The sequence below is a fragment of the Pseudophryne corroboree genome, chromosome 6 (genome assembly GCF_028390025.1).
Source record: "Pseudophryne corroboree isolate aPseCor3 chromosome 6, aPseCor3.hap2, whole genome shotgun sequence".
NCBI lineage: Eukaryota > Metazoa > Chordata > Amphibia > Anura > Myobatrachidae > Pseudophryne > Pseudophryne corroboree.
This window is the reverse complement of record NC_086449.1, coordinates 308227244-308252223: the sequence shown is the minus strand read 5'-3', so window position 1 is coordinate 308252223 and position 24980 is coordinate 308227244. Positions and strand designations below refer to the sequence as shown.

General features: G+C 44.1%; 1 protein-coding gene across 7 annotated transcripts in view; it reads right to left on the bottom strand.

The window, feature by feature from the left end:
• The window catches only part of TJP1 (tight junction protein 1), an 805169-nt gene that overhangs the window by 260155 nt on the left and 520034 nt on the right, over window positions 1-24980 (bottom strand). Inside the window, exon 1 of one of the 7 annotated variants that reach the window (XM_063926230.1) lies at window positions 7110-7279. The exons of the other annotated variants lie outside the window; for them this stretch is intronic. The gene's annotated coding sequence lies outside the window, so the exon portion shown is untranslated. Of the gene's footprint in view, window positions 1-7109; window positions 7280-24980 lie in introns of those variants that run through there. 7 annotated transcript variants of the gene reach the window in all.

Below are 24980 nucleotides of genomic sequence, written 5' to 3'. Positions count from 1 at the left end.
GTGCATTAAACAAAGTGTGTGTACATTCACAGAATTCATTCATGTGTCATATACACCTTATACACACAGTCTGAAGTTCATTTAATACAATATTTTTAATAACTTTGAGTATTAAACAAAGTTTGTGTACACTGAGCCATCAAAAAACAAAGGTTTCACTATCTCAGTCTCACTCAAAAAAGTCCGTATTTCGGAATATTCCGTATTTCGGAATATTTGGATATGGGAAACTCAACCTGTATAATAGTAAGAACTAATATAGTCATAACGACACTGTGTGAACATTATTTTTTGTTTGTGATAGTTTGCTCTTATGGTATATGGCTGTAAAACTTTAATCAGACCTGCCGACCTGACTGCTTTTCACTGAGATAATACTCTACTTCTGCTTTTCACACTTATGTGTTTTTAATCGCAGCACTTCTGCAAATAGTCAATACCTCAATAGATATTTTAAATTTGAATGAAAATATCCCTGTTATGTACTAAAGTAAGCTTGCAGGGACAGCGGTAGCGATAACCTCTGTCCTTGTGAATAACTTGCCCGGAATATTGGAGGAGTCTTTTACATTTGTGAAAGACTCCTTCGGGGGAATATGACACTACACATACGCACAGTGTCTGATTTGGGAGCCAGTCGGATGCTACAGGAGAGGGATAGTAAGATCACTCTCCTGCGACTATGCCTCCATAGGCTTAAAGCAGTTTATGGCATCTGAGGATGGTGTAAACCTACGTAGCCAAGCTCCAAAAATGTAACTATTCAGAGTTTAGCACACAGAGATCAGACCATAGTCCCCACTGATAATGGGGGTCATTCCGAGTTGATCGCTCGCTAGCAGTTTTTAGCAGCCGTGCAAACGCTATGCCGCCGCCCACTGGGACTGTATTTTAGCTTAGCAGAAGTGCAAACGTTTTTATCGCAGAGCGCCTGCAAAAAAAATTTTGTGTTGTTTCAGAGTAGCTCAAAACCTACTCAGCGATCACTTCAGACTATTCAGCTCCGGATCTGACGTCACACACCCGCCCAGCGTTCGCCCAGCCACGCCTGCGTTTTCCCTGGCACGCCTGCGTTTTTCCGAACACTCCCTGAAAACGGTCAGTTGCCACCCAGAAACGCCCACTTCATGTCAATCACTCTGCGGCAACCAGTGCGACTGAAATACATCGCTAGACCCTGTGCAAAACTGAATCATTCATTGTGCCCGTAAGTCACGCGTGCGCATTGTGCCGCATGCGCAGAACTGCCGTTTTTTAGCCTGATCGCTGCGCACAAATGCAGCTAGCGATCAACTTGGAATGACCACCAATAATGGGGACTGTGGTTTACAGCGCTAATTAGCCACTGTAGGAGAGTTCTGTGAAATCTCCTGCATTAGGCTGTTAGTACATAGCGGGTATATATATATAAAATTATGCAGAAACTGATGAACAATGGGTTTAATAAATAGGCCTGTTAGTTTCCAAAAGTAATCATTGAGACTGAGTAAATTATCTGCAGTCAGGTATAATTTCAGTATTGGTGAACTGTACAGTCTCAATACGGTAGCCTTACATGGGAATGTTTGTTATTTTTACACTATTTTAATTAATTGTGTATACTTTTTCTTTTGCTATACTCTGCACAGTTTCTCCTACTATGCTCCTTTTTTTGGGCAGCATGTATAAAGATTGATAGATGTCAGGACTCCAGACACCACCCATCTTTTGTAGTATAGAATATATATCAATACCCGAAACAGCCCTGGACAACCTGTGGCTCTCCAGGAGTTGTGAAGTCCCACCCAGCTATCGGCCAGCAGAGGAAGCTGAGGCTTGCAGTATCACAGCACTAATCTAAAATATGCTATAAAATCACAGGTTTGTGTCATATATTCTTTCCCTTCATGAAGTGCAGTACACAATGTTAGTCCCAACTTAGCAAAATCAACATATATAATTAATTATACTGTTACATTAATAGTATTGATTCCAAACATGGTGTAAATCAAATACAATATTATATACTGTACAAGAAAAAGAGACAGCAACATGTGATGGTGGCCATACAAATGAGTGAATAATCTACACTATAAGCAAATCTCCAGGTGCAGATATCAATCACTATTATCAACTGCAAATATGAATAGATACCTCTGACATAGTTTAAAAAAAAATACAATGTAATTGGACCAAACATAGTGTAATCTGCATGTATTCATAGAATGCAACAAATTAACTGCTAGAATGCGGGAAGTAAAGCAGTCGTGCTCTCTTATTCTGTATTGTTTTCATCACTGCATTTTACCATGTAACATGGAAAATAAGTAGTAGGTCTAAATCATAAATATACTTTTACTCAGACTTGCCTACCCTCCCGCATTTAGCGTGAAGCTCCCGTATTTTGCCAGAGTCCCCCGCTACCCCGCAAACTGAAGTGCAACTCCCGGATTCCTACTGCACGCGTCCCCCAACCTCCCTTATCAGAATTACAGCATGTCACTCCCCATGCTTTTAGACAGTCCTCCGGCACCTGTCAGAGGCCTGCCCTGCAGTTTGGAGGAGTTTCTGTGCGATCTCCAGTCACCAGTCCCCAGCATCCAATCAGAGCTGCCAGCCCAGCACCACATTCAGTGACAGGCAGCAGAACCACAGTGGTCCTATCATCCAACAGGTTGGAAGACCCGCGAATCGCGGCATTTTGGGGGCGAAGCATAATAGAATAGTGCCTTCACTGTCTTATCTTGGACACAGCTGAACTCCCCTGCTTGGTGTGTGTGTGTGTGTTTGTTTTTTTGTTTGTTTGTTTGTTTGTTTGTTTGTTTGTTTGTTTGTTTGTTTGTTTTATATGTATGTATGTATGTATGTATGTATGTGTGTATGCATGCATGCATGTTCTAAAATATATGCAATAGCCTATATATATATATATATATATATATATATATATTCAAATGGGCAACCCCCTCCCCAAATAAAAATCCTGTGTTTGCCACTGGGGTACACATGAGAGAACCTGTATCACTGCCCCTATTACAAGCTGCTCCACTGTCAATGAGTAGCTTGTTTCCTAAGGCTTACTCTTTCTCCCCTCACAGCTCCAACCCCCCCCCCCCCTTCCCTATCTGCAGCAACCCCAGTACCCCATACAGATTCCCCTCCTGCTCGCTCGCTCTCTTTCCTCACAGCTCCAAACTCCCATTCTTCCCCATCCGTGGCATCCCCTGACCCACTCTCCCCCATACAGAATCCCCTCTCCTGCTCGCTCTCTCCCCTCACAGCTCCAAACCCCCCTCACCCCCCCTTTCACCATCTGCTGCAAAAAAATTTAAGAACATTAAAGTTTAACCTTTAAAGTAGTAGTTACTACCAAAGCTGGATTAATGTCTGTCACATGTGTAAGTATGTAAAATATACTGTATTGGTATAATGATGTAGGTGTAATGTCGGTGTGTAGCCCTGCTGTGCACTGTAGGTGTGATGTCAGTGTGTAGACCTGCTGTGTATTGTAGGTGTGATGTCGGTGTGTAGCCCTGCTGTGTACTGTAGGTGTGATGTCAGTGTGTAGCTCTGCTGTGTACTGTAGGTGTGATGTCGGTGTGTAGCCCTGTTGTGTACTGTAAATGTGTGATGTCGGTGTGTAGCCTTGCTGTGTACTGTAGGTGTGATGTCGGTGTGTAGCCCTGCTGTGTACTGTAGGTGTGATGTCAGTGTGTAGCCCTGCAGTGCACTGTAGGTGTGATGTCAGTGTGTAGCTCTGCTGTGTACTGTAGGTGTGATGTCAGTGTGTAGCTCTGCTGTGTACTGTAGGTGTGATGTCAGTGTGTAGCCCTGCTGTGTACTGTAGGTGTGATGTCAGTGTGTAGTCCTGCTGTGTACTGTAGGTGTGATGTCAGTGTGCAGCCCTGCTGTGTACTGTAGGTGTGATGTCGGTGTGTAGCCTTGCTGTGTACTGTAGGTGTGATGTCGGTGTGTAGCCCTGCTGTGTACTGTAGGTGTGATGTCGGTGTGTAGCCCTGCTGTGTACTGTAGGTGTGATGTCAGTGTGTAGCCCTGCAGTGCACTGTAGGTGTGATGTCAGTGTGTAGCCCTGCAGTGCACTGTAGGTGTGATGTCAGTGTGTAGCTCTGCTGTGTACTGTAGGTGTGATGTCAGTGTGTAGCTCTGCTGTGTACTGTAGGTGTGATGTCAGTGTGTAGCCCTGCTGTGTACTGTAGGTGTGATGTCAGTGTGTAGTCCTGCTGTGTACTGTAGGTGTGATGTCAGTGTGCAGCCCTGCTGTGTACTGTAGGTGTGATGTCGGTGTGATGTCAGTGTGCACCCCTGAAACTACTTTTCAAAAGAAGGCAAGTATGCTTTTACTTGTTAATTATACCAATGCCATTAGAAATGTGCATTGCTCCCACCTGTGATTTCAGGGATTTGGTTCTCCCAAGCTAGTGGGAAAATTCAAGGTAACGGACTCCTAACACATTGACCTCCACTAACACCCCCACTCCCACACTCACATACACAAACATTTTGGCTCTAAGAGCTGTGCTACTAATCGCCATCTTTACATAGACAGATACATTTTGGTACATGGATGTCACGGCCAGTCAAGCAATCAGTGCAGCACAATATGGGTTGAATACAAGGGAAAAGTCTTGTTGGGCAGGAACAATAATTGCCTGCCATCCTAATGGGAGCAACAGGGCTATATAGGAGAGGACAGCGAATGGGAAGGTGGACACGTTTCAGCTGACACCCATGTAACAAACAAGTATAATGTAAGAGTGGGATGTGTCCCAAAACCATATTGGACAAAGGAAACGATTACAAAACCTTTTCCTTTGTCCTGTATTTTCTCTATATACCCCCAAAACTGTTGTGATAACATTTACAGGAATTCATAAGGGTGGCTCCATTTCTGCTAATAAATGACTCACACTGCAATAAATGTCAAAGCAAGCATAATATAATATGTATACAGTGGCCAAAGTCTATCAGCACAGCTAAAGCACACTGTCATGAATTATAGTCAACAACTGCAAGTGAAGCTGACACCCAGGATAGACGATAGACACCCACTGGAGCCATTGCAAAGTCCTCCGCAGTTGCGTACTCATATGCAGCACCAGCGCAATAATGAGGAACCTCAACTCCTAGAGGTGACCTATGGCTATGCAGACTGGCTGCAGCAGTAGCATCACTGGCGCTGTAGATACATAATCGCAGCTGAAGCAGATACATGCCTCAAAAACAACCGACATGCCTGTGTTTTTGCCGCCACTCTCATGTTAGCTCCCCCAAACAGTCCCTTCCTGTCAATCACTCTGCATATAAAAATTCAGTGCGACCGCACCACATACGCAGTCTGCTGATAATCACTCCATTGCTGAAAAATTGCCATTGTGTACAAACAGGAATTAGGCCCAAAGTTACCTGCTCTCTTTGTTTGCTCCCAAATCAGCCCCATTAGCAAAGCTACTCTTAAATGCCCTTTCAAGGGGGTAAATTTACTAAGGTGGGAGTTTTTTTTTGAACTGGTGATGTTGCCCATAGCAACCAATCCGATTCTATTATCTTCTAGAGCAGTGGTTCTCAAACTCGGTCCTCAGGACCCCACACAGTTCATGTTTTCCAGATTACCTAGCAGGTGCACAGGTGTAGTCATTACTCACTGACCCATTTTAAAAGATGCACAGGTGGAGCTAATTATGTATTAGTGATTGCGAGAGGAGACCTGGAAAACATGCACTGTGTGGGGTCCTGAGGACTGAGTTTGAGAACCTGTGTTCTAGAGGCATCTAGATAAATGTTAAGTAGACTCTGGTTGCTATGAGTACATCACCAGTTCTAAAAAAAACTCCCACCTTAGTGAATTTACCCCAATGTATTTAGTAACACAAAGGATAAATGTAATAACCTGCGACCTGCGGGCATTTGTAATTTCCCGGCGAGTCTGCCCAATGATTTATCATTTAAATGACTGCCCCTTTAAAACATTGGTTAGACTCGCCGGGAACTCGCAAATGCCTGCCAGTCGCAGGCTATTACCTGCATATAGGCCCTCATTCCGAGTTGATCGCTGGCTGCCATTGTTCGCAGTGCAACGATCAGGCAGAAAATCTGCATTTCTGCGTATGCACCGCAATGCGCACGCGCGACGTACGGGTACAAAGTCCATTGTGGTTTTGCACAGGGTCTAGCGAAGCTTTCATTCACATGGCACGACGCATGGAAGATTGACATGAAGTGGGCGTTTCTGGGTGTTAACCAACCGTTTTCAGGGAGTGCTTAGAAAAACGCCGGCGTCTTGTTGAAACCGCAGGCGTGGCTGGGTGTTCGCTGGGCAGGTGTGTGAGGTCAAAAGCCATCCCTCCGTCGTTAGAATCAACGCACACGAAGAGTAGGCGCTCTGCTGCACAGGCGTTTGCATTTCTGCTAAAAGTAGCTAGGGAGCGATCAGCTCGGAATGAGGGCCATAGTGCACTAACAATGGCTAGCTGTGAAGGAGCTCTTGCACACAGGCTTACGTATATGTGTTAGCATAGGCTCATTTATATTTTCAAATATACTTTTTTTAATTTCTTAAATACTAAAATATACACTTGCATAAAAAATGATTAACTAACCAGGATAATTTCAGGCAAGGCAAAAGGCTAAAAGAACTAGGCAAAAGATGAATGTGGTTTTCAGTGGAATTTGTCAGGCGCCACAGCCCTTATCACCAGTCTATATTTGAATCTGTGGATGCCAGTGACATTAACCATTGCCGAGGCACACATTTCTCACATTCTTGCACAGGATCTGGTCTTACAGTATCTTGTATTTCTGTATAAAATACAGTATATAAGCACTAGAGATGATCACAAGGAACCATCGATAACACAGACGCAGATTTGTTTAGTTTCTATGACATTAGGAAAACTATAAAAATTAGAAATATGTATCCGCTAAACAACAAAAAAAGGAAGCAGTTTATATCCCCAACTATTGTATTTACACTTTCCAAGCATGACACACAACTGACAGTGTTAGCACTGACTGTGCCAGTGTGTGATCTGCCCGAGTTGTGTAAACGTACAGTAGGGTAGAAAGCAAGGAGTGGCCACTGTTATCGCACAAAGTTTACTAGGTGTACATACCAGTACGAGGCCTCACATCGAAACTGCATAGTTTCACTCTGTACTGAAAGAGCAAATTAACCAGTGACAGCGTACAGACTCCACACTCCGGCTTCCACAATGCAGTACAGGAATCTTTCAATGAGGAAACGTATGACAAGCAAGATGTCTAGAAATTAGATCAGCCTTACAGAGTGGACACATACCAGCTTGTTTTGCTTGCTTACTCCACCCCCTACCTTCAGGCAATTTGATACTTACACACAGCCTAGGAGAAGCAGGTTATATAGTCCACCCACATGCATATGCACCTGTATTTCAAGTAACTCAACCTGTAGCTGCATCCACCCAAGCATCATCATAGCAGTAACGAATCTGCATCCATTATTTTCCAGAAAATGTTGCTATGGAGAATTCACTCACACAGTTTCCAATACAGTGTAACACAACTATTACATGGTAAAATGGCAACATTATCCCAGCACACCTGAAAATATATCTACATTTTATTCACTCTTGTAAAATATGAAATTATTGGCATAACCTTGCATATACCTATATTTTATATATCCCATAAAATGTATAGAATTCTACATAAGGAAACCATTCCAGTGTGGAGATTAAAACAAAGCAAAAGGGATAGCTGATCTAGATCATAACAGGCAGCAGATGAAACAAGTATATAAAAAGAAATACATTTAGGTAGTATTGTCTTATACATCAAGGAGGACATACAGTAAGCTGCAGTGACTACATTTTAATGCAGGTAGAAGGGGGTACCTCCTGGTATTGTCTCAGTTACCCAAGATACGAGGGAACTATAATGGAAACTACTGAGGAAGAAATGTAGGAGTGACTATTTCAAGTGACTTAAAGGCAAGTAATGCAAGAAAGCATTGAGGAAGGCTAGTCAGATGCTTGGTTACATGGGGAGAGGAATCAGAAGCAAGAAAAAAAAAAAAATAATGCCACTGTATAGGTCATTGGTACGGCCTCATCTAAAATACTTCAATTCTGTAGGCCATATCTTCAGAAGGATATTAATACATTAGAGATGGTATAAAGAAGAGCCACTAAAATGGTGCATGGCCTACATCACAAAACTTACTTGGAAAGACTAAAAGATCTTAACATGTATAGTTTGGAGCAGAGAAGGGAAAGGGTGGACATGATAGAATGTAAGCTCTCACGAGCAGGACCCTCTTCCCTCATGTGCTTATCCTTTTCTTACTTTAATAATCTTCAACTGCACCAACTCCAGCAGTCTTCTGCCACCTGATACTTATTCCAGTGTCATCTGCTTATGTAACTATGTTTATTTACCCTGTACTTGTCCTATACTGTCTTCAACTGTAAGTTGCTGTTTTCCTGTTTGATTATTTGTTTATGTATTATGTAATTGGGCGCTGCGGAACCCTTGTGGCGCCATATAAATAAAGGATGATAATAATAATAATAATAATAATAATCTCTTAGGTACTAAGGGAAGGGTCTGTAATGTATGTGCAACATCTCTCCCGTGCATTTATAAAACACTAGTCTCACATGGAGTAATATGGCCACAAACCCTCCAATAGACCGCCATTGACACTATTACACGGCCCCTACCATTGGTCTCTCCTCTATTATGTTTTTAAAAAAAATTATTTGAATTCTTAAAGAAAACTTTATGAACATTCACAACCAAAACACTGTGAATGAAAATAGTGTCCCTATGCACAAAGGTTTATTAGAATATATCAATAATTCAGTATAGGTCAAGGAAGACACTGTAACAAGGATGACAATGTTGTCAGCTACACTATCTAGTGTTAGAATTAGGTGTAGTTGCAGATGTGTGCACAGTGGCATGTGTTCTAGTAGACTAGTGTGTAGGGCTTTAAAAATAGCTTCATTAACCCAAATTCCTTTGCTGACTTTTTTTCCCAGCAGGATGGTCCCCTCCCTTCCCGTCCCGTCCCTCTGAGTCTTGTGTCAGGAGGAGGTAAAGTGCATTGATCCCTGACCATTCTCACCCCTCCCCCCTGCTAGGATAAAACAGGGCTCAGAAACAACAACCAAGGTATTCCTGCCAGGATTGCACCATGGACCCCGTAACCCTGCACAGAATCTCACCTCTGTGAATAATACAAGAGAGACAGTTTAGTATGCGGGGAGCATGGAAAATTCTCCACACCAACATCATCTTATATATTAATTACAATTTTGTTGTATAATAAAGATTATGGCATAGTAATCTGTGCAAGCCAAAAAACATCTGCCTTTTATTTAAGTGATCATAGGGAAGAAAAAGTTCTGAATATCTCCAAAGCAATCTGGGGTCAACTTAAGTAGAACATTATGTAGTTCAAGCACAGAGAGCTAGTAGCTTAGATAATACACCAGCTTACCAAAACATGAGAAGCTTTAAAAGAAAATGAAATGAAAATAAAACTGATCTCAATCAAATTAGCAGCATCCTTTACCACATTAAATATTGTATACAGAAATATAGTAAGAGAAGTTTAAAACAATTATATTGAAATCTGAATTGATCATTTATTGATCAACCATACCTTATTTCCAGCAGAAAATTGTAAATTTTACAATACACTAACCAACATGATCCATTGCACCCAACACATTGCTCTGCCAACCAGTTTAAAATGAAATTAAGTGTTATAAATTGTATTACAGTTATTTCTAAAATCAGGTTGTTAGGTATGCAGCTATATTTATGTCTAGTAAGAATGGTCTTAGCCGTCTATTTTAGACCCACCACAGTTTTGCCACTGTAAGTTCATTTGTTATTGCTGCTATACAAAGTGATAACAGGTGTCTTTTCAGGGCAATATAACAAAAACTTTGTGCAAGGACAGTGGCTCTTTTTTGGCGAAGAGTAAATATTATGATTTTATTTTTCTGTACAGAAGGGTGGCAAGATCCAAATAATTCGCAACTAACACTAATTAACAATTTTTTTGTTGAAAATAAAGGCGGCTAAATATGTATTTTTTTTAAACATGTATCGCAATGTTCATACTCTTCCCTCCGTGGAAGAGTATGCCCGCTTCCTAGTGAAGTGGGCAGGATGGGGAAAGTAACAGGAACCCCAGAACTGTATAGAGGGGTGGGGCTAAATTATGAGAATTGCAAATCACTGAATTTTTCCCATGTTGGGGGTGGGGCCTAATGATGTGAGCACCTGGCCCTGCCCACCAGAGTGAGCAGTAGCTTCTCCCAGGGAGGAGATATAACAGGTAGGTAAGTATGAAGCACATTCCCAAAGAAGTCACATTTGATTGGTTTATATGGACAATAGAGGTCTGCAATATTAACAGGCGTCAGCACTGTCAGATTATCTGTGGGTTACATATGGCACAATGATCCTATGCCCTGTGTACCTCTGGCTTAATAAGCTTTTGATAAGAGTCAGAAAACATTCTTCCTGTACATTGGTTCCTCTATCATGCAGTGATAATAGTGGAGAAGAGGACCAGTGGAGAAGTTGCCCATACAGTAGCACCCAATCATCTTCTACCTATCATTTTTTAGAATAGAATTTATAAATGCTAACTAAAAGCTGGTTGGTTGCTATGGCCCACTTGTCCACTTCTCCACTCTTTTGAGTGCCTGATACATCTATGCTCCTAGCTGTAGGTGTAGAATGGTCAGCACAGTGCAGGATATTCGGAAGCCTACACTGAGAACTAGAGAGTAGAAGCAGCAGGTTTCCCAGAGGCACAGAGTAGCAATTTGATGCTTATGTCACACTAATGCTGGAAGACTGTAGTTCCTGCATACACTTCCTCCAACTCCGGCTACAACAACTCTATCGATAACCCCACAAAATCACCTGCCTCTAAACTCCTTAACCTCACTTGGTCTCTCCCAGTGGACCACCTCATCCTCCCATGTGAATGGGAGCTCATTGGATCTGGTTTTCACTCACCGCTGTGATATTTCTGATTTCTCCAATTCCCCTTTTCCCCCTCTCTGACCACCACCTGCTCTCTTTCAACTTATCTATCGCTGCTTCCCCATCTCTCCCTCCTAAGGCTACCATCACTAAGCGTAACATTGAGGCTATTGACACCTCATCCCTATCCTCCCTGTTCGACTTCTCTCTCATATTCTCTCTCACACATACCCTGAACAAGCCACATCCCTATACAATGCATCTCTTACTTCTGCTCTTGACTTTGTCACTCAACCACCATCGCAGATCAACACCTCAACCCTGGCACACCAAATGCACCAGATCTCTTCAAAAATGTTCATGTACTGCCAAGCGACAGTGGAGGAAATCACGCTGTAAGGCAGACTTCCTCCATTTCAAATTCATGCTCTCATTCTTCAGTGCTGCCCTTTCCCTCGATAAACAATCATACTACAAAATTCTCATCTCTACCCAGTCTTCCAACCCCCGGCGCCTATTTGCCACTGTCAACTCCCTCCTCTGCCCTCTACCACCTCCTCTCCATTCCTCACTGTCTGCTCTTGACTTTGCCACTTATTTTTCATCCAAGATTGACTCCATACGCCAGGACATCACATCCCACCAGACCAGCATCTAGTCATCATCCATCCCTTGCCACCCCTCCCCTTCCCTCTCACCAACTCTGACATCTTTCTCCCATGTATCTGGTGAGGAAGTCATGGCCCTCATCCGTTCCTTACCCCCCCACCACCTCCCAACTTGACCCTATCCCCGTGAGAAAGGTGTGGTAAAGAAGAAGATGGCGCTATTGTGTCTCGGTGAGGAAATGGGTAAATAAGGAGGAATACTTATCCTATGGGTATGTCTCTATCATCCCACTTTAGGTCTTCTTTGATAGATGTTCTCAAATTGAGGTTGTATATGAAAAATAAAAACAAGATGGAATCATGTGTAGAACCTGCTTGATTAAATGGTTCTACAAATTTGGTGATCTGAATAATTCTGCAGATGTTTGTAGAATCAGGTATTATTACTTTCAACAGTAGTGTTTTAAAAGAGTACTTATATTGAACTTTTTATCTGTATGTTTATGAAACATACAGAATGAAAAATAATAATAATAATAGAGAATCTGCTTACAAAGACAAAATGTAAGTTAAATGATAACCCCTGGTCAGGTGTATTTTTCTTAAATGGCGTACCTCACTTACACAGTGAGGAGAAAATTAACATCCAAAAAGGTATCTTTATCAGATTTTTGCAGTGATAATGTTGAGCGCTCATTAGCGTACCTCACTTACTCAGTGAGATGATGTTAAACACATATCATGGTATCTTTATCTTATGGTGCAGAGGTATGGCATACCGTTACTCACGGTGTAAAAGCTTTTGTCCCTCTCATCAAGGTTTCTTTTCGTCAGCCGGACACAGGTGATTAATTTAAAAATCACAGGAATTTATTGATACATAAAATGGTAATAAAAACAAAGACTGATTTTTACCAGCATTAATTCATGGAGGTGTGTGATCCTAAGAAAGGAGACCCCTCGGGGGAGCAAGGTTCCGGTTCAGTGCTCCACAGTCGAATTGGTGATTGAAAATAAAATAGAATAGAAAGCGGGGTCTTACCTTTCCAGGATCACACAACAAGTCCAGAGCCAATGCCTCCTTAGAGCCAACGCGTTTCGAGCCTTCTGAGACTCTTTTTCAAGGCACCTCCATGCCTTTCTCACAAGCATTTGGACTCTCTGGGATAAGTCCTTTAGAAGTAACGAGGCCGCTATAAAGTCTTTTGAAGCGCCCAGTAAACCCCAAACAAACCATTTTTTCAGTATTTTTGACCCTATCCCCGCCCACCTCCTCCGCTACCTCTCTCCTTCTGACTGTTACCATCTTGCCCACCTTCTCAATCTCTCCCTCTCAACAGGCACTGTTCCCTCTGTCTTCGAGCATGCACTTGTCTCCCCTAAGCCTACCCTTAATCCAAACACCCTCTCCAACTATCGACCCATCTTTCTTCTCCCTTTTGCCTCCAAACTCCTTGAGCATATTGTCTATAACCGCCTCACTGCCTTTCTTTCCTCCCACTCACTGCTTGACACATTCCAGTCTGGTTTCCGTTCTCTCCACTCCACTGAAACTGCCCTCACAAAAGTGTGCAATGACCTCCATGCAGCCAAATCTAAGGGCCACTACTCTCTGCTTATTCTTCTTGACCTTTCTGCTGCTTTTGACATTGTGGACCACCCTCTCCTTCTGCAAATCCTTCACTCTCTTGGTCTGCATGATACTGCACTCTCCTGGCTGTCATCCTACCTCTCTGATCGTTCCTTCTCTGTTTCCTCTCATGACACTACCCCCCTCCCCCCACACACACACACACTTCCACTAACTGCTGGTGTCCCCCAAGGCTCTGTTCTTGGTCCTCTCCTTTTCTCTCTCTATACGTCCTCTTTCGGTGAACTCTTTAGAGCTTTTAACTTCCAATATCACCTCTATGCTGACTCAAATCTACCTTTCCTCCCCTGACCTCTCCCCGGCTCTCCTCACTCGTACCTCCAACTGTCTCTCTGCTATCTCTTCCTGGATGTAACAGCGCTTTCTTAAACTCAACATGTCCAAGACTGAGCTGATCATCTTCCCACCTTCTGGCAAAACCTCACCTCACACAATCTCATTATCCATTGATGGCACGACTATCTCCTCTAGCCTCCAAGTACGCTGTCTTGGCGTAATCCTTGACTCCTCCCTCTCCTTCAAACCTCACATTATCTACCTCTCACAAACTTGTCATTTTCATCTCAAAAACATTTCCAGGATCAGACCCTTTCTCACCCAGGATGCCACCAAGACCATTATCCACTTTACTGGCTTCCCTTCCCTTTCAGAATCCAATTCAAACTTCTCACACTAACTTACAAAGCCCTCACTCCTCTCCCATTTACATCTCTGACCTTATCTCCCTTTACACTCCCACTCATCCTCTTCGCTCTGCTAATGCACGCTGACTCTCCTGTCTTCTGATTACTTCCTCCCACTCCTACCTCTAAGAATTTTCATGTGCTGCTCCCTTACTCTGGAATTCTCTACCTCTCCACCTCAGACTCTCCACCTTTCTACAGAACTTCAAATGGGCTCTCAAGACACACTTCTTTACCAAACCCAGCCAAATCTCATCCTAACCCACTGTCCCACGCTCGGTCTACCCCATCTGTGTTACTCCTGACTGTCTGCCCCTCTCCTTTAGATTGTAACCTCTTCCCTCATGTGATTATCCTTTTATTACTTTAATAACCCTCAACTACCCAAATCCTGTAGTTCTTGGCCACCTTGAGACTAATCTCAGTGTCGTCTACTGATGTAATTATGCTTAGCTTTCCTGCACTTGTCCGATATTGTCTTCAACTGTAAGTCACTGTTTTTCCTGTTTTGATTATGTGCATATGTTCTCTGTTATTGGGCGCTGCGGAACCCTTGTGGTGCCATATAAAGGCTAATAATAATAATAATAATAACTCTGCTTTGTACTGATTCATGAAAATGAAAAAAGGGAGACGCTTGTGCACACAAACAAATATAAGAAACAGGTCAACACATATTGACAGTCTGGACACAGGGATAAACAAATAGAGACTAATGCAGTGTTGAACGCAGGGCCACCGAGAGGAGTGATGGGAGCGGGTACTAATTACCCGGGCACGGGCCTGATGGTGGGACCCGGTGCCACTCCCCTGCCCCCTCCTCCTTTCCTTACTTACCAGCAGCAAGTAAGGAAGGGGGCAGGGGAAGTGGTGCTACGTAATGAACAGGGGGCTGCTGTGAGATCCTCAGCCCAGCACATGCTACTGTGTGCTGGGCTGCAGTGAGGCCAGAGAGGCTGCTGCTGCTGAGTGGGTGGGAGGAGAGCAATGACACTGATTGCACCCCGCCCCCTTGATTTGCCCCTGGCTGAGGGTCTCACAGCATCCCCCTATTCATTACGTAGCACTACTAACAGTGCTACAGATATATATATATATATTTTCTTCCAGCCATGCCCCCAAAATATTACCAGGCCCCAGCAGAGCTCTTTGCAACGCATATATGTGTCTCTTGCATGAATTGCTATGTGCATGCTCAGAAAATTACAGTATGCACATGCATTGTGAACTTATCTACACTTACATCAAGAGTTATCTTTAGAGCGCACACATATTCCGCAGCGCTTTGCAGAGAATACTTGGCCATTCACATCAGTCCCTGCTCCAATGAGAAACACACACAGACAGACACATACGCACACACAGGGTAATTTTTTTGTTGGGAGCCAATTAACCAGAATTTTTATGGATTGTGGAAGGAAACCGTAGTACCCGGAGGAAACCTAATCAAGCAATGGAAGTATGTACAAACTCCACACAGTTAGGACTGTAGAGGGGATCATACCTCAGTGCTCTGAGGCAGTAATGCTAACCACTAATCTTATAATTTATATGCCTGTAACGAGGCATATTTTTGCACCTAGTATGGGGCAGATGCAAAGATATACTACTGATGATGATGATAATGATGATGATGATGATTAGCAGTAATAGTAGTAGTATAGCAGATGGATTTGCTGCCAGTACAGAAGCGCACACATTTTGGGGAAATACTTTATGTTCCATGCATTTTTCTTTTGAGCAATGTCCGCACATTTTACTACCAACTCTGCAGATAATGCTGGTGAAGCATGTTTAGTTATAGTACAGTACCTGCACGGTTAAAATTCTTTAAGTATCATTACAAGAATGTCATGATACTGGAACCAGCATTGTGGTGTTGATATAGTAATTGTCGCCATAGTTAGTGATTGTTGACATTGCGTCTACATCCTGGACAACATACTCAAGTATATATTAATTAGGCCTACAGAACATATTCCATTATGACCTGTCCTGTGGACCTGTTTAATTGTATTTACTCAATAAATGAAATAGCCCAACAGAGTTATGTTTCTGTCAGTCTGTCTTGAATAAATGGTTAGGTTTACTCCAGTAGAGTGTATCCAATATATAACAGAATGTGAGAAATTAAAGCATTCTGTTCACCATGGAGTGGGAGGATTTGGGGAAAAACAACTATTTTCAGACATGTCTGCTTCACCCCAGTGTCATCAGGCTTTCATTGAGAGTATGACAAACACTGTATGTATCCAACTATTCATGGTAGGCAGTGGTTATTGCATTTTATTATACTTTTTGGAACAATGCAAATACTATTCTTTTACTGATGAGAAAATAAAAATAAACACATAATAAATAATACACTTATCTTTGCACTGTGCAATTCTACCAGAAATGCAGTAACCTATGTCATAGCCATCAAATCAAATCATGATAATTTAGTTCTATAACACAGATTACATGTAAAAGACTTAAGATAGGTGCACACTATACAATTATTGGGCTGATTTGGCAATAATTGGGACATTGACCTGATTTATTGTACAGTGTGTACGAACGATCATGTCAGCGTTTCGCCGATAATTAGGGAAAATCTTGCACACACCCGAATGATCGATTTTCCGATCTATCGGCCCAGACCAAAAATCTCTGCCACAATCTCCAGATATTGAGTAGTGTGTGCTTTCTCAATAATCTGCCCATATTTCCTGTGTTTTCCTCTCACTACATCATCCTACTTGTGGGCGGACATATGCAAATGCAGTGTGACATGGCAGAAAATTGGAAACTGAAAAAAAATAAGAATTTACTCACTGGTAATTCTATTTCTCGTAGTCCGTAGTAGATGCTGGGGACTCCGTAAGGACCATGGGGAATAGGCGGGCTCCACAGGAGACTGGGCACTCTAAAGAAAGATTCAGGACTATCTGGTGTGCACTGGCTCCTCCCCCTATGACCCTCCTCCAAGCCTCAGTTAGGAACTGTGCCCGGAAGAGCTGACACAATAAGGAAGGATTTTTGAATCCCGGGTAAGACTCATACCAGCCACACCAAATAACACGTGATAGGAACCCCGGTTAACAGTATGATAACAATGGAGCCTCTGAATAGATGGCTCGCAATAACAACCCGATTATAGTAACAATAACTATTTACAAGTATTGCAGACAATCCGCACTTGGGATGGGCGCCCAGCATCCACTACGGACTACGAGAAATAGAATTACCGGTGAGTAAATTCTTATTTTCTCTGACGTCCTAGTGGATGCTGGGGACTCCGTAAGGACCATGGGGATTATACCAAAACTCCCAAACGGGCGGGAGAGTGCGGATGACTCTGCAGCACCGAATGAGAGAACTCCAGGTCCTCCTCAGCCAGGGTATCAAATTTGTAGAATTTTGCAAACGTGTTTGCCCCTGACCAAGTAGCAGCTCGGCAAAGTTGTAAAGCCGAGACCCCTCGGGCAGCCGCCCAAGATGAGCCCACCTTCCTTGTGGAATGGGCTTTCACTGATTTAGGCTGCGGTAATCCCACCGCAGAATGCGCCAGCTGAATTGTGCTACAAATCCAGCGCGCGATAGACTGCTTAGAAGCAGGAGCACCCAGCTTGTTGGGTGCTTACAGGATAACAGCGAGTCAGTCTTCCTGACTCCAGCCGTCCTGGAAACATACATTTTCAGGGCCCTGAATACGTCCAGTAACTTGGAATCCTCCAAGTCCCTAGTAGCCGCAGGCACCACAATAGGTTGGTTCAAGTGAAAAGCTGAGACCACCTTCGGGAGAAACCGAGGACGAGTGCTCAACTCTGCCTTATCCATATGGAAAATCAGATAAGGACTTTTACAAGACAAAGCCGCCAATTCTGATACTCGCCTGGGCGAAGCCAGGGCCAACAACATGACCACTTTCCACGTGAGATATTTCAAATCCACAGTCTTAAGTGGCTCGAACCAATGTGATTTCAGGAATTCCAAAACCACATTGAAATCCCAAGGTGCCACTGGGGCCACAAAAGGAGGCTGAATATGCAGAACTCCTTTGACAAACGTCTGAACTTCAGGCAGTGAAGCCAGTTCTTTTTGGAAGAAAATCAACAGAGCCGAAATCTGGACCTTAATGGACCCCAATTTGAGGCCCAACGTCACCCCTGCTTGCAGGAAATGCAGGAATTGACCCAGCTGAAATTCCTCTGTCGGGCCTTCTTGGCCTCACACCACGCAACATATTTTCGCCAAATGCGGTGATAATGTTTTGCGGTGACATCCTTCCTGGCTTTGATCAGGGTAGGGATGACTTCCTCCAGAATGCCCTTTTCCTTTAGGATCCGGTGTTCAACCGCCATGCCGTCAAACGTAGCCGCGGTAATTCTTGGAACAGACAGGGTCCCTGCTGCAGCAGGTCTTGTCTGAGCGTCAGAGGCCAAGGGTCCTCTGCAAGCATCTCTTGAAGTTCCGGGTACCAAGCTCTTCTTGGCCAATCCGGAACCACGAGTATAGTTTTCACTCCTCGCTTTCTTATTATTCTCAGTACCTTGGGAATGAGAGGCAGAGGAGGAAACACATAAACCGACTGGTACACCCACGGTGTCACTAGAGCGTCCACAGCGATCGCCTGAGGGTCCCTTGACCTGGCGCAATATCTTTTCAACTTTTTGTTTAGGCGGGATGCCATCATGTCCACCTGTGGTCTTTCCCAACGGTCTACCAGCATTTGGAAGACTTCTGGATGAAGTCCCCATTCTCCCGGGTGGAGGTCGTGCCTGCTGAGGAAGTCTGCTTCCCAGTTGTCCACTCCCGGAATGAACACTGCTGTCAGTGCTAACACATGATCCTTGTGGCTTCTGCCATCGCCATCCTGCTTCTTGTGCCGCCCTGTCTGTTTACATGGGCGACCGCCGTGATGTTGTCTGATTGGATCAGTACCGGCTGGTTCTGAAGCAGGGGCCTTGCTTGGCTTAGGGCATTGTAAATGGCCCTTAGCTCCAGAATATTTATGTGAAGCGAAATCTCCCGATTTGACCAAAGTCCTTGGAAATTTCTTCCCTGTGTGACTGCACCCCAGCCCCGAAGGCTGGCATCCGTGGTCACCAGGACCCAGTCCTGTATTCCGAATCTGCGGCCCTCTAGTAGATGAGCCCTCTGCAGCCACCACAGCAGCGACACCCTGGTCCTTGCCGACAGGGTTATCCGCTGTTGCATCTGGAGATGGGACCCGGACCATTTGTCCAACAGGTCCCACTGGAACGTCCTTGCGTGGAACCTTCCGAATGGGATTGCTTCGTACGAAGCTACCATTTTTCCCAGGACTCATGTGCATTGATGTACCGACACCTGTCCTGGTTTTAGGATGTCTCTGACTAGAGATGACAACTCCTCGGCTTTTTCCACTGGAAGAAACACTCTTTTCTGGTCTGTGTCCAGAATCATTCCCAGGAACAGAAGACATGTCGTCGGGACCAGCTGTGACTTTGGAATATTGAGAATCCAGCCGTGCTGTTGTAGCACTTCCCGAGAAAGTGCTACCCCCACTACCAACTGTTCTCTGGACCTCGCCTTTATCAGGAGATCGTCCAAGTATGGGATAATTAAAACTCCCTTCTTGCGAAGGAGTATCATCATTTCGGCCATTACCTTGGTAAAGACCCTCGGTGCCGTGGATAACCAAAACGGCAGCGTCTGGAACTGATAGTGACAGTCCTGTACCACAAATCTGAGGTACTCCTGGTGCGGAGGGTAAATAGGGACATGCAGGTACGCATCCTTGATGTCCAGGGAGACCATGTAATCCCCCTCGTCCAGGCTCGCAATAACCGCCCTGAGCGATTCCATCTTGAACTTGAACCTTTTGATATAAGTGTTCAAGGCTTTTAAATTTAAGATGGGTCTCACCGAACCGTCCGGTTTCGGTACCACAAACATTGTGGAATAGTAACCCTTTCCCTGTTGAAGGAGGGGTACCTTGACAATCACTTGCTGTGAATATAGTTTTTGAATAGCCACCAACACTGCCACCCTGGCAGAGGGAGTTGCCGGTAAGGCAGATTTTAGGAAACGGCAGGGGGGAGACGTCTCGAATTCCAGCCTGTACCCCTGAGACACTACTTGAAGGACCCAGGGATCCACCTGTGAGAGAGCCCACTGTGTGCTGAAATTCCTGAGACGGGCCCCTACCGTACCCGGGTCCGCCTGAGCAGCCCCAGCGTCATGCTGTGGACTTACCGGACGCAGGGGAGGACTTCTGCTCTTGGGAACTAGCTGTGTGCTGCAGCTTTTTCCCCCTACCTCTGCCCCTCGGCAGAAAGGATGAGCCTCTAGCCCTCTTATTTTTCTGGGGCCGAAAGGACTGTACCTGATAATACGGTGCTTTCTTTTGCTGTGGGGTAGCCTGTGGCAAAAAGGGCGGAAACGAGGTCTGACAGACCATCCCCAAAAAGTTCCATCCCTTTATAGGGCAAAACTTCCATGTGCCGCTTCGAGTCGGCATCGCCTGACCATTGCCGAGTCCATAACCCCCTTCTGGCGGCAATGGACATAGCGCTTATTTTTGATGCCAGCCGGCAAATATCCCTCTGTGCATCACGCATGTATAAGACGGCGTCTTTTATATGCTCTATCGTCAGCAAAATATTGTCCCTATCCATGGTATCAATGTTATCCGACAGGGAATCTGACCACGCAGCTGCAGCACTGCACATCCAAGCCGATGCAATAGCGGGTCTCAATATAATGCCGGTGTGTGTGTATATAGCTTTAAGGGTATGTTCCTGCTTTCTCTCAGCAGGTTCCTTTAGGGCGGCCGTATCAGGAGACGGTAGTGCCACCTTTTTTGATAAGCGTGTCAGCGCTTTATCTACCCTAGGGGGTGTTTCCCAACGTGACCTATCCTCTGGCGGGAAAGGGTACGCTGCCAATAACCGTTTAGAAACTATTAATTTCTTATCTGGGGAAGACCACGCTTCCTCACACACCTCATTTAATTCCTCAGATGCAGGAAAAACTACTGGTAGTTTTTTCTCACCAAACATAATACCCTTTTTTGTGGTACCTGGGGTATTATCAGAAATGTGTAATACATTTTTCACTGCCTCAATCATGTAACGGGTGGACCTATTGGAGGGTACACTAGTCTCATTGTCATCGACACTGGAGTCGGTATCCGTGTCGACATCTGTATCTGTCATCTGAGGTAGCGGGCGTTTTACAGCCCCTGATGACATTTGAGACGCTTGGACAGGCACAAGCTGAGAAGCCGGCTGTCCTATGTCGTCAAACCTTTTATGTAAGGAGCTGACACTGTCACGTAATTCCTTCCATAAGTCCATCCACACAGGTGTCGACCCCGCAGGGGGTGACATCACATTCACAGGCATTTGCTCCGCCTCCACATCATTATCCTCATCATACATGTCGACACAGCAGTACCGACACACAGCACACACACAGGGAATGCTCTGACAGAGGACAGGACCCCACAAAGCCCTTTGGGGAGACAGAGGGAGAGTATGCCAGCACACACCAGAGCGCTATATATCACAGGGATATCACCTTATAAAAGTGTTTTCCCTTATAGCTGCATATATATTGTATACTGCGCCTAAATTGTGCCCCCCCCCCCTCTCTTTTTTACCCTTTCTGTAGTGCAGGACTGCAGGGGAGAGCCAGGGAGCGATCCTTCCAGCGAAGCTGTGAGGGAAAATGGCGCCAGTGTGCTGAGGGAGAAGGCTCCGCCCCTTTTTCGGCGGGCTTTCTCCCGCTATTTTAAAACGTCTGGTAGGGGTTAATTTACACCTATATAGCCCCTGGGGCTATATATGGTGTTAGTTTGCCAGCCAAGGTGTATATTATTGCTGCTCAGGGCGTCCCCCCCCAGCGCCCTGCACCCATCAGTGACCGAAGTGTGTGGTGTGCATGAGGAGCAATGGCGCACAGCTGCAGTGCTGTGCGCTACCTTAGAGAAAGACAGAAGTCTTCAGCCGCCGATTTTCCGGACCTTCTTGGTTCTGGCTCTGTAAGGGGGACGGCGGCGCGGCTCCGGGAACGGACGACGAGGTCGGGTCCTGTGTTCGATCCCTCTGGAGCTAATGGTGTCCAGTAGCCTAAGAAGTCCAAGCTACCACCGGTTAGGTAGGTTCGCTTCTTCTCCCCTTAGTCCCTCGCTGCAGTGAGCCTGTTGCCAGCAGGTCTCACTGTAAAATAAAAAACCTAAACTATACTTTCTTTCTAGGAGCTCAGGAGAGCCCCTAGTGTGCATCCAGCTCGGCCGGGCACAGAAATCTAACTGAGGCTTGGAGGAGGGTCATAGGGGGAGGAGCCAGTGCACACCAGATAGTCCTGAATCTTTCTTTAGAGTGCCCAGTCTCCTGCGGAGCCCGTCTATTCCCCATGGTCCTTACGGAGTCCCCAGCATCCACTAGGACGTCAGAGAAATATCTTTAAGTGTGTAGCTCAGATATTGGTGCCTACAATTTCTGGAAAAATCGTCCGATTGTCAGGTAGACCAAAAAAACTCTGCCAGTGTGTACCTAGCTTTAAGTTGGGCATACACTATACAATTATTTGGCAGATCATCTTTTTTAGGAACAAATGATCATTTGCTCTCATCCATTACCAGATTTTGATCCCAACCAGCAGATCTGACAGATGATCTGCCAGATAATTGTATAGTGTATGCCCAGCTTAATTTATACATAAAAATATATGCTAGTGCTCCTTTAAAATGTTAGGCTTCATATGCATAAGCTAATACTTTTGTACCTGCAGTCTCTTTGGAAACTGTTTTTGCATACATTCGCTACTAAGCAGCTAAATAACTACAGTGGTTGCAATTAACTTTCACTTATTGGTTACAATGGCAATTACTTAAATATTGTCTGAACATGATTGACAGATTTATATTCATGATATTTAATTTTTAGAAGTCAGTTGTCAACAACACTTTTAATTATCTTTAAAAAAAATCAATCCACATGACATTTACTTAAATCAGTTGTCTGAATATAATTACTACATTAATTGTATTTTACTAGGATTAAAACATGTTCACTTAACAGACTGACAGTTTAAAAATAATTATGTTTCACTCTTCATTAAATTCTTGAAAACATGAGTAATTGTTTTATACTATTTTTTTTCTTAGCAATTCTCTGGGGCATATTGCATTTAAAACTGTATGCATGTGTATATATTTAGAGAGCTATGATGTCTCATTCTGAAAGTGTTCAGTGAAGATAAAACACAGCAAGATATGAGGATTACCTCATACAACCAACTTATTTCATATGGAAACGTGTATTATTGTGAATTATGGGACCTTGTTATTAATGATTCGATTTCCCCCTGACAATTAACAACTCATTTTGCCTTCTTTAGTTCTAATTTATCGAAGCTATATAACAATGTTTGCTTGCTGGGACAGAGCTTCCAAAAATCGTTTTACACTACAGCACTTGTGCGGCACATTTACAAATAATACAGCTTTCTTTTAGTGCTCATGAATAATATGGCAACGCAACAAGGCTTACAGGCCCTCATTCCGAGTTGTTCGCTCGCAAGCTGCTTTTAGCAGCTTTGCACACGCTAAGCCGCCGCCTACTGGGAGTGAATCTTAGCTTATCAAAATTGCGAACGAAAGATTCGCAATATTGCGAAAAGACTTCTCTGTGCAGTTTCTGAGTAGCTCGAGACTTACTCTTCCAGTGCGATCAGTTCAGTGCTTGTCGTTCCTGGTTTGATGTCACAAACACACCCAGCGTTCGCTCAGACACTCCTCCGTTTCTCCAGCCACTCCCGCGTTTTTCCCAGAAACGGTAGCGTTTTTTCAATCACTCCCATAAAACGGCCAGTTTCCGCCCAGAAACACCCACTTCCTGTCAATCACACTCCGATCTCCAGAACAAAGAAAAAACCTCGTAATGCCGTGAGTAAAATACCAATCTTCATAGCAAATTTACTTGGCGCAGTCGCAGTGCGAACATTGCGCATGCGCAATTAGCGGAAAATCGCTGCGATGCGAAGAAAATTACCGAGCGAACAACTCGGAATGACCACCACAGTACCATCCTTTTTAAAGTAGAAAAAGCATTAGATGAGGGGAACCTTTTTTTTACTTGATGCAAGACAGGTGAGATAGCCTAGGGACTTTAGATATGCCATTTGTGGAAAATCATATTTTTTACCTAGTAACATTGTTACATAGTATCTAAGGTTGAAAAAAGACAATTGTCCATCGAGTTCAACCTATTTGTGGTCTCCTATGCAGGATTATTTGGTATAAAATTCTGACTGATGCTGATGTCAGACGTTGCATTTTATCCCTTTTTATAGTAACTATAGTGCGTGACTATGCACCATAACCCTGGATATCCTTATCCATTAGGAATTTATCTAACCCATTCTTAAAGGTGTTGAAGAAGTCCGCCATTACAACTCCCTCAGGCAGGGAACTCCAAACACGTATCGTCCTTACCATGAAAAAGCCTTTACGCCGTATTGTGTGGAATCTCCTCTCCTCTAACCTGAGCGAGTGTCCACGAGTCCTATGTGTTGATCTAGCCAAAAACAGGTCCCGCGCAAGCTCTGTGTATTGTCCCCTTATATACTTGTAGATGTTGATCATGTCCCCTCTTGGTCTCCTCTTTTCCAATGTAAACATGCCTAGTCTTTCAAGCCTTTCCTTGTATTTCAGCGTCTCCATGCCCTTAATTAGTTTGGTCACCCGCCTCTGAACCTTTTCTAGCTCCAGGATATCCTTTTTGTAGTACAGTACCCAGAATTGCACACAGTATTCAAGGTGTGACCTCACTAGTGATTTATATAACGGGAGTATAACACCCTCGTCCCTTGCATGAATTCCCTGTTTTATGCATGCTAATATATTATCAGCCTTCTTTGCTGCAATCCTACTTTGGGTACTGCTGCTTAGTTTGCTATCTATGAGAACACCTACGTCCTTTTCCAGTACAGTACTTTTTGTGTACTGTCCTTGTCTGCCAATCACCAGTGTCTGAATTTAACAAGCGCTACATATGCCCTGTTATGAGTGTCCTGAGC